Consider the following 9,587-nt stretch of genomic DNA (forward strand, 5'->3'; position numbering starts at 1 on the left):
CTTGCAGCATTTTGGGGTCCGCCTCCAAAACGGATATATATGGAGCCGAACAAATGCATTCTGAATGGATCCGCATCCATTCAGAATGCATTGGGGTTAAACCAGGGGCGTAGCTAAAGGCTCATGGGCCCTGGTGCAAGAGTTCAGCTTGGGCCCCCCTTCCCTCAGTGCTTTGTGGCCAGGAGCAGGGAAGCACATAGCCTTTGTGCTGCCTGAGGCAAAAATTGAAACGGCATTCCCCCCCATGGCAAATTCTTGACCTAACCCCTTACCTCTAGCCAGAGGTGTAACTTGAATAGCATGCACTTTCTATAATACCATTGTCTTCACATGTGGCACAAAGGTCTTTGGGCCCCTCGGGCTCCTGGGCCCGGTAGCGACTGCTACCTCTGCACCCCCTATAGCTACGCCCCTGGGTTAAACTGATGCATTTGGGGCTGCTTGTGAGAGCCTTGAAACGCATCTCACAAGCGGATCCCTAAACGCAAGTGTGAATGTAGCCTAAACATTAAGTCCCATGTACATAAACATCATTCTCCCCCACCATCCACTTTCAACATACAGTCCCATGTTAATAACATCACTCCCTCCCCCAGCCACCTCAAGCACACAGTCCCATGTCAATAACATCCCTCCCTTCAGCCCTAACATACATCCCAGTTAAATAACTACAACTCCCAGCATTGCTCTGCCTCTCTCTTCACTTACCTTTTCTCATGTACAGACATCACCATTAGGGTCCTTCTCAGGGCTTTTTTTCTCAGAGAAAAGGTGGTGGAACTCACCCCTCCCCTGGCCACGCCCCTACCCACCCCTAGGACCGCCCCCTAAAACCGCCCCTTTAGAGAACAGGGATGCAAGTAAAATTTGGGGGGGGGGGGGGGGGGGGGGGCTATAAAAGTCCAGCCCAGCAAAGAAACCCCCCAGATGGGGATGGCACTGTTGATGGGGGATCTGGGGATGGCACTGCTAATGGGGGATCTGGGGATGGCACTGTTATGGGGGGGGAGGATCTGTGAAAGGCACCACTGTTATGGGGGATCTGTGGATGGCATCCACAGATCCCCCATCCTATAACAGTTCCATCCACAGACCCCCCCCCACCCCATAACAGTGCCATCCACAGACCCCCCCACCCCATAACAGTGCCATCCACAGACCCCCCCACCCCATAACAGTGCCATCCACAGACCCCCCCCACCACATAACAGTACCATCCACAGACCCCCCCACCCCATAACAGTGCCATCCACAGACCCCCCCCACCCCATAACAGTGCCATCCACAGACCCCCCACCCCATAACAGTGCCATCCACAGACCCCCCCACCCCATAACAGTGCCATCCACAGACCCCCCCACCCCATAACAGTGCCATCCACAGACCCTCCCACCCCATAACAGTGCCATCCACAGACCCTCCCACCCCATAACAGTGCCATCCACAGACCCTCCCACCCCATAACAGTGCCATCCACAGACCCCCCACCTCATAACAGTGCCATCCACAAACCCCCCCCACCCCATAACAGTGCAATCCACAGACCCCCCCCACCCCATAACAGTGCCATCCACAGACCCCCCCACCCCATAACAGTGCCATCCACAGACCCCCCCTCACCCCTTAACAGTGTCATCCACAGACCACCCCCTTAACAGTGTCATCCACAGACCACCCCCTTAACAGTGCCATCCACAGACCCCCCCCAACCCATAACAGTGACATCCACAGACCCCGCCCACCCCATAACAGTGCCATCCACAGACCGCCCACCCCATAACAGTGCCATCCACAGACCCCCCCCCCTTAACAGTGTCATCCACAGACCCCCCATTGCCACACCAGTACAGTTATAAAATGTGTAATTCAATTAATAATGATTCATGCTGCCCCCTCTGTAGTATAACATTCAATATATTGTACTCACAGGGCTACTGTTATATCGTAATCCAGGCCGGCCGGGCAGACGAGCGGCAGAGTGACTGACTGACGTCACGTGCCTGCCCGGCCTACTTTATGAATGAAGCAGGCGGCGCAGGCAAGTGACGTCAGTCAGTCACTCTGCCGCTCGTCTGCCCGGCCGGCCTGCATTACGATATAACAGTAGCCCTGTGAGTACAATATATTGAATGTTATACTACAGAGGGGGCAGCATGAATCATTATTAATTGAATTACACATTTTATAACTGTACTGGAGCGGCGGGGCCGGAGCACAGTGAACGCACCGGCCCCCAGCTCCTCCTCCCAGTCCCTCCCCGCTGATACATCGCAGCTTGCGATGCTGGAGCATGGCAGGCTGCGATGTCAAAAGGTGGCGGAACGCCGTTCCGGTGCGTTCCGCCAGAAAAAAAGCCCTGGTCCTTCTCCTCTTCACTCCGGTCCAATCCTACACTGGTCACATGATGGTGACATCATGCAGGTCATCCTATCACAGCCTGTTTTGCTGATCACATGACCTGTAATGTCACCACAGGTCCTTCAGCTCTTCCCAGTGTATTAGATTCAATTGTATTGCCCTTCTGTGTACGGCAATACAGTTGTAGGCCGGACAGGCCGGACATTCGGGGCATGGGACAAAACATCCGGGGCCCAGGCCCCGAATGTTTTAACCTACCGACGCCCCTGACAAGAATCTAACTACTATAATAGTGCTCCTATGTACAAGAATATAACTACTATAATACTGCCTCCTATGTACAAGAATATAACTACTATAATACTGCCTCCTATGTACAAGAATATAACTACTATAATACTCCCCCTATGTACAAGAATATAACTACTATAATACTGCCTCCTATGTACAAGAATATAACTACTATAATACTGCCTCCTATGTACAAGAATATAAACTACTATAATACTGCTTCCTATGTACAAGAATATAACTACTATAATACTGCCTCCTATGTACAAGAATATAACTACTATAATACTGCCTCCTATGTACAAGAATATAACTACTATAATACTGCCTCCTATGTACAAGAATATAACTACTATAATACTGCTCCTATGTACAAGAATATAACTACTATAATACTGCTCCTCTGTACAAGAATATAACTACTATAATACTGCCTCCTATGTACAAGAATATAACTACTATAATACTGCCTCCTATGTACAAGAATATAACTACTATAATAGCATTCCTCTATAGAAAAGAGTTATAATTGTACACAATCATTTTTAATTAGCAGTGAATCCAAATTTAGGTTCCAACCTTCAAATATATCATTATCTACATCCTATTCCTCCCGGTATTAAATATTGGATATGGTGTGAGAACATTCATATAATTGGCAATTTTAATCTACAAATGGTCTCCATGATAACACTGCACCTGACAAATCAGAAGGGTATATGAGGTCATCAGAATCCCAGAAGTAGCTTTTTTTATCTCCGTATAGAAGATTTTTCACGCATTGTATTCCATCGACCGATAGGTTTCCTATAAGTAATGGAGCACTAATCATGTTTCTAGCTTCACAGGGTCCTCCTTCAATATGAAGGATCAAAATTAATGTTCTGGGTTAAGTCCAGGCTACCAATGACATCATCAGGTACTGCTCTACCGTATGTGCATAGCACTTCACAACCAATGTGACCCACCAGAAAATAAGTCAACTGAGTATGCCCCTAGATAACGCCTTAGAATGTATGCCCATTGTAAGACCAGTAGGACTTCTATAGGTAAAGACCTAATGTATCCAACCAGAAGGATGGAGACACGAGACCTAAAATGCAAAATACTTACAGGGTCTGTTTTAGAAAAATGATAATTACACTTACCAGTAATTTGATTTTCCAGAACCCATGACATCACCAGGACCTGATATCTGGACAGGAAGACTTTGAGAAACTTTTAAATTAGACACACTTCCTTCTTCCTTCTTCAGTGTTTTCCGGAGAAGATCAGTAGGAGCTGTATCAAAGTACTTCTTATAATCCTTTTTTTTTTTTTTTTTTTTTTTTTTTTTTGACTATGAAAGAAATAGAATTCTCATCAACTATAGTACAAGCACCAGAGGGGTGCTGTCATGGGTTCTGGAAAATCGGAATTAGACTTACCGGTAATTCGGTTTCCATGAAATCACCATGACGGCCACAAGGAGATTAATACTTGACCTCTGTAGGGGCAGGAACAGAGAAAGGTTAAAATGCCCCCCCCCCCCCACCCCCACCCTCCACCAGTGCTTTCCAAAATTCTCAGAGTGAAGGAGACAGACTATAAAAACTTATTATACCAATAGAAGGTATTGCTTCATACCCCCACAGAAACTAAACATAATTTAGGCCACATGCACACAACCTTTCCGTTTTTTGCGGTCCGCAAACCGCGGAGCCGCAAAAAACGGAAGCCGCCCGTGTGCCTTCCGCAATTTGCGGAACAGAATGGGCGGCCCATTGTAGAAATGCCTATTCTTGTCCGCAAAACGGAGTGCTGTCCGCATCTTTTGCGGCCCCATTGAAGTGGATGCGGCTCGGATGCGGACCACAACAACGGTCGTTTGCATGAGGCCTTAGGGAGGAAGTAATGGGCCGTCATGGGGATTTCATGGAAACCGAATTACCGGTAACTCTAATTCCGATTTTCCATATCATCACCATGACAGCCACAATTAGATATCCAAAATTATAATGTCATGGGGGGGGGGGCTACTGCCTGAAGGACTTTACGTCTAAAAGACAGGTCAGCAGTATTTTAAAAATCTAAGCGGTAATGCTTTATAAATGTGTGTACACTGGACCACATAACCCTAGTTAAATGTGCTTTTAGGTTAGTTTGACAAGAAAATCCCTGAGCAGTATAACAATAGGAAATTGTGCACTTAATCCACCTAGCAATGGAAGATCTAGACAACCTCTTCCCTTTGTTTTTCCCTGAGAACTGAACTAGAAGACTATCAGACTTTCTGAAGTTTTTTGTGACCTCCAAGTATTTTAGAACCGTACGTCTAACATCTAGGGTGTGAAAGGAACTCTCCCCGCTATTTTTTGGATTATTACAAAAAGATGGGAGAATGATTTCTTGTTCCTTGTGGAAGTCAGATACCACCTTCGGTAGGAACCCCGGATCTAGTCTGAGTACTATCCTATCTTCCAAGATTCTGAGATAGGGCTCCCTAATTGATACCGCCTGTATCTCACTCAGCCTCCTTGCAGACGTGATTGCAATCAGAAATGCTGTCTTAAATGATAGAAATTTGAGCGGACAATCTTCCAGAGGTTCGAACGGACTCATGGTTAGGCAGTTTAAAACAGTATTATGGTTCCAGGAAGGAACTTGTCATTATAGTGTGGGTCTCAGTCTTGCTGCTGCCCTAATGAATCTTCTGATTCACCTGTGGCTTGCTAAGTCCGCATCAAAGAAGCAGCTGAGTGCTGATACCTGTACTTTTAGAGTAGATGCCCTAAGACCTAACTCTAGGCCCTGCTGGAGAAAATCTAAGATTTGTTGAATATTTGGTCTAACCAAATTAGGAGAAGATTCCCCTGACCAAGAGCAGAACCTCTTCCAGATTTTCAGGTATATGGCCGATGTCACCTTTTTTCTACTGGCCCTGAGTGTAACTATGACCTTATCTGAAAGTCCTTGACGTCTAAGTATTTCGAGCTCAGCATCCAGGCTGTCAGCTTTAAGAATTCTGGATGGGGATGTAGTATTGGCCCTTGATGTAGAAGGTTTTTTTCTGAGTGGGAGAGACCATGGCTGGGAGATTGAGAGTCTTTCGAGGGAGGAGAACCAACTCCTTTTCGGCCAGAAGAGGGACACCAGGATGATAGTCAAATTCTCTTGTAGGATTTTCTGAATTACTCTCAGAATAATTGGTATTGGAGGAAATTCACAACACAGGTTCCAGTCCCATGTCGTGGCGAATGCGTCTAACACCCAAGGATTGCCCCTGGGATGCAGGGAACAGAATCTGTTCACTTTTTTTGTTGTCTTTTGATGCAAACAAGTCTAAGTCTGGTGTCCCCCATCTGTCTACTATCATCCTGAAGACTTGTGGATTTAGGGACCATTTCTGTTTGGTCCAATGTGTGATGGCTGAGGTAGTCCGCTTCCTGATTGAGAGCCCCCTTGAGGTAGGTGCCCGAGATAGACCTCACATTCCTTTCCGCCCAGTGAAATATCTTGTTTGAAAGGTCTAGGAGCTTCTTTGATTTTGTGCCTCCTTGATGTGATAGGTATGCCACCTTTGTTGTATTGTCCGACAGTATCCTCAGGTGGTGATTCTGAAGAGTCTCTTCCGCCTCCTTTAAAGTTTCCCACACTATACTCAGCTCCCTGAAGTTTGAGGATTGGCTTCTTACTGAAAGGGCCCAGGAACCTTGGTAACAAGAGTCCCCAATTTTTGTACCCCAGCACGACTGTCTGGCATCGGTCTTGATTTGGACAAACGGAGACTTTCTCCAGGTCACTCCTTGTGAGAGATTGCTGCTCACCTTCCAACAGTTTAAGGAGGTCTTTACGTATTGTAGCCTGGCATGTGAACCTTGCGATCTAGCGACCTCTGTGGTTTGTCCCAGATCTCCAGAATCCAGGACTGCATAGGACGGGATTGCAGCTGGCTCCACATTACTGATGGGATACAGGCTGTCAATGTTCCCAGCAAGCTTATAGCTTCATTCACAGAGAAGATTTTCTTTCTCTGGAAGATCTTGATTTTATTAACCCCATTCCTGAATCTTGCCTGTGGGTTGGAAGGTGGTCTGTGATGACTCCCAGGAACCGTACTCTGGTTAATGGATGTAGACAGGATTTCTGAGGATTGACGATCCAGCCCAGCTCCATTAGAGCCGATAAAAAGGTGTCTCGATTTGTTAGTAATTGCTCTACCATATCTCCCACTAGTAGGAAATAGTCTAGATAGCGGCTCAAATTCAGCTCCCTCTGTCTCAAGAATGCGACCATCTCTTTCACCAATTTGGTGAATATTCTGGGAGCAGAGGAAATTCCAAACGGAAGAGCCGAAAACTGAAAGTGGCAAATGTTGCCCCGTTGGTCTTTTATGGCGAATCTTAGAAATTTTTGAGAGTTGTGGTGGCTCGGGATGTGAAAGTACACGTCTTTTAAGTCCACAGTACACATTCATGCATTCTTTTTTATTATGGGAATTAGGGATCCCAGGGATTCCATCCTGAATTTCCTGTAGGCAATGTACTTGTTGAGGACTTGTACTTGTTTCAGGTTTATAATCATACGGAAAGATCCTTCCTTCCTTTTTTATCAGAAAGAGACTGGAGTAAAATCCCTGGCCCTGTTCCGAGACTGGGACCTGAATTACGACCCCTAGCCCTATGAGGTCTTTGATACTCTGACAAATGTCACTCTGAGCTTCCCCCGACCCCAGATTTGAAATCAAAAACCTCCTTGAGGGGACTGAAGAAAATTCTATCTTGTAGCCCACTCTGACTACTTCCTGGGCCCAGGGATTTGAAGTTATATTTTCCCAGGCAGATAGAAAATTGTTCAGGTCTTCCCCCCACTCTGACATCATTGTTTATCGCTGGGTTTACTCTGGGGGTTAAGGAGAAACCCTTTCCCTTTACCTCCTTTGGGGTAACACGTGGCCTGACTTTCCTTTCCCTCTGTAGGACCTCTCTTGTCGCTGAAAGGAACGAAAGGGAATTTTCCTCCTATAAAGGTCTATCCTCAGGAAATCCCTTCTTTTTATCAGAAGCCTTTTCCAGGATCTTGTCTAAGACAGGCCCGAAGACGTATTCACCTGAAAAAGGGATAGAGCATAGCTTCATTTTCGAAGTTTTGTCTCCTGACTAGGATTTCATCCAAAGGGCACGATGTGCTGCATTAGAAAGACCTGCATCCTTGGCAGAAAATCTGATGGACTCAGCAGAAGCATCCGTCAAAAAGGCCGTTGCTGATTTAAGGAGAGGGATAGAATTTATTATTTCCTCCCTGGGGGTCTTGTTCTTCAAATGGGATTTTAATACGTTCAGCCAGAGGAACATAGACCTCACTACCGAGGTCGCAGCGATGTTAGATTTGAGATTAAACATAGAAGCTTCCCAAAATTTGCGTAATAAGCTGTCAGCTTTCCTCTCCATGGAATCTCTCAATTGAGATGCGTCCTCAAAGGGCAATGAGTTTTTTTAAAATTGACCTTGGCCACTTATACGTCTATGTTAGGGATCTTGTCAAATAGTTTTGACTCTGCCGGGTCAAAACAACAGGCGGTTCTTATATTCTCTGGAGACCCCTAGCCTCTTCTCAGGGTCCGACCATTCTTCTAAGATCATATCCCAAATGTTTTCATTAATTGGGAAAACTCTGGCTCTTTTTGTCCTTAGACCCCCAAACATTTCCTCCTGAATAGAGTGAGGTTTTTGAACGTCCTCCACCCCCCATGGTGGCTTTTATGAGATTCGACATCTCGTCAGAGGCAAAGTAGAATTTTTTTTATTGCCCTCAGGGAACTCTCCTTCCGAAAGAGGATTTTCCTCCTCCCACTGCCTGGAAGAGGAAGCATCGTCACCCATGCATTCTGAAACAGAAGAGGAGGGTGGAATTATTCTTTGCCTCTTTGGAGGTAAGGTTCCTGGTCAGATTCTAACATCTGGGATAATGAAGCCTTGACCTCCTCCTGGATCATGGAACGAATCTCGTCCCTTAGTGACACACGTTCCTCTCAGACTATATTAGAAATGCATTCTTTGCAGATCTTTTTGGGGTATCCGTCTGGTAACCTTTTGAAACATGAAATGCATTTTGCAGGTTTTTTTGGTTTCTTCTGAGCCTCTTTAGATACCTATGAGATGAGAACAGACCAAATTTAGACGAATGGACCTATGTAATGCGACTAGGTGACCACCGCCGTGCGCGATAATCGGAGAGGAATCCTTAACATTATGAAGGGTGAACCCCAACCCCAAATGAGTGTCATAGAAAAAGACAATCCCTGCAGGGAACTTACAGGAGGCCGAGTAGGAGCATCGAGCTCTCTGGGCGATTGTGGTTCCAGGACTGAGATCTCTGAACAAGAGACCTCAGATCAGTCAACACGCAGCTCCTCGCTTTGCCGGCCGACATTTGAATGCTGAAAAACACCGCGTGTCGCCCGACTCCTAGATCACTTCCTGGACGCGCCGGATGTAGCGTCATCCAAGATGCTAATGAGCCGGGCTCTCTCTCCAGCTTAAAGGGAACCTGTCATGTGGATATTTGATTATGATCTAACTAATTATATACAATCATTAACTACTAAAAAGTACCTTAGATGTATTCACTTACTGGTGTGACAGATGGTTACCTCATAATATACACACAAAGATGCCACATGCCACTGATCTGATTTGAGTCCAGCGTGATGTCATTGAGTCCAGCGTTTATTTAATTCAGAGCTATAGCCACTCCCCTGCCCACCTGCTGCTGATTCATATGGAAAATAACTGTCATTCAGCAGCAGGTGGGCGGGAAGAGTCAGGAGCTCAGGAATATTCATGACTCATCATTATCAGCTGAAGCTTTTCAATACAAGATGTTGGCAGATTGACTGGGTCAATTAAAGAAAGTGACCCAGCATTTTGCTAAGAGAATCAGTCACTTATTTATGTTGC

Source organism: Bufo bufo, chromosome 1 (genome assembly GCF_905171765.1).
Source record: "Bufo bufo chromosome 1, aBufBuf1.1, whole genome shotgun sequence".
NCBI classification, from domain to species: Eukaryota; Metazoa; Chordata; class Amphibia; order Anura; family Bufonidae; genus Bufo; species Bufo bufo.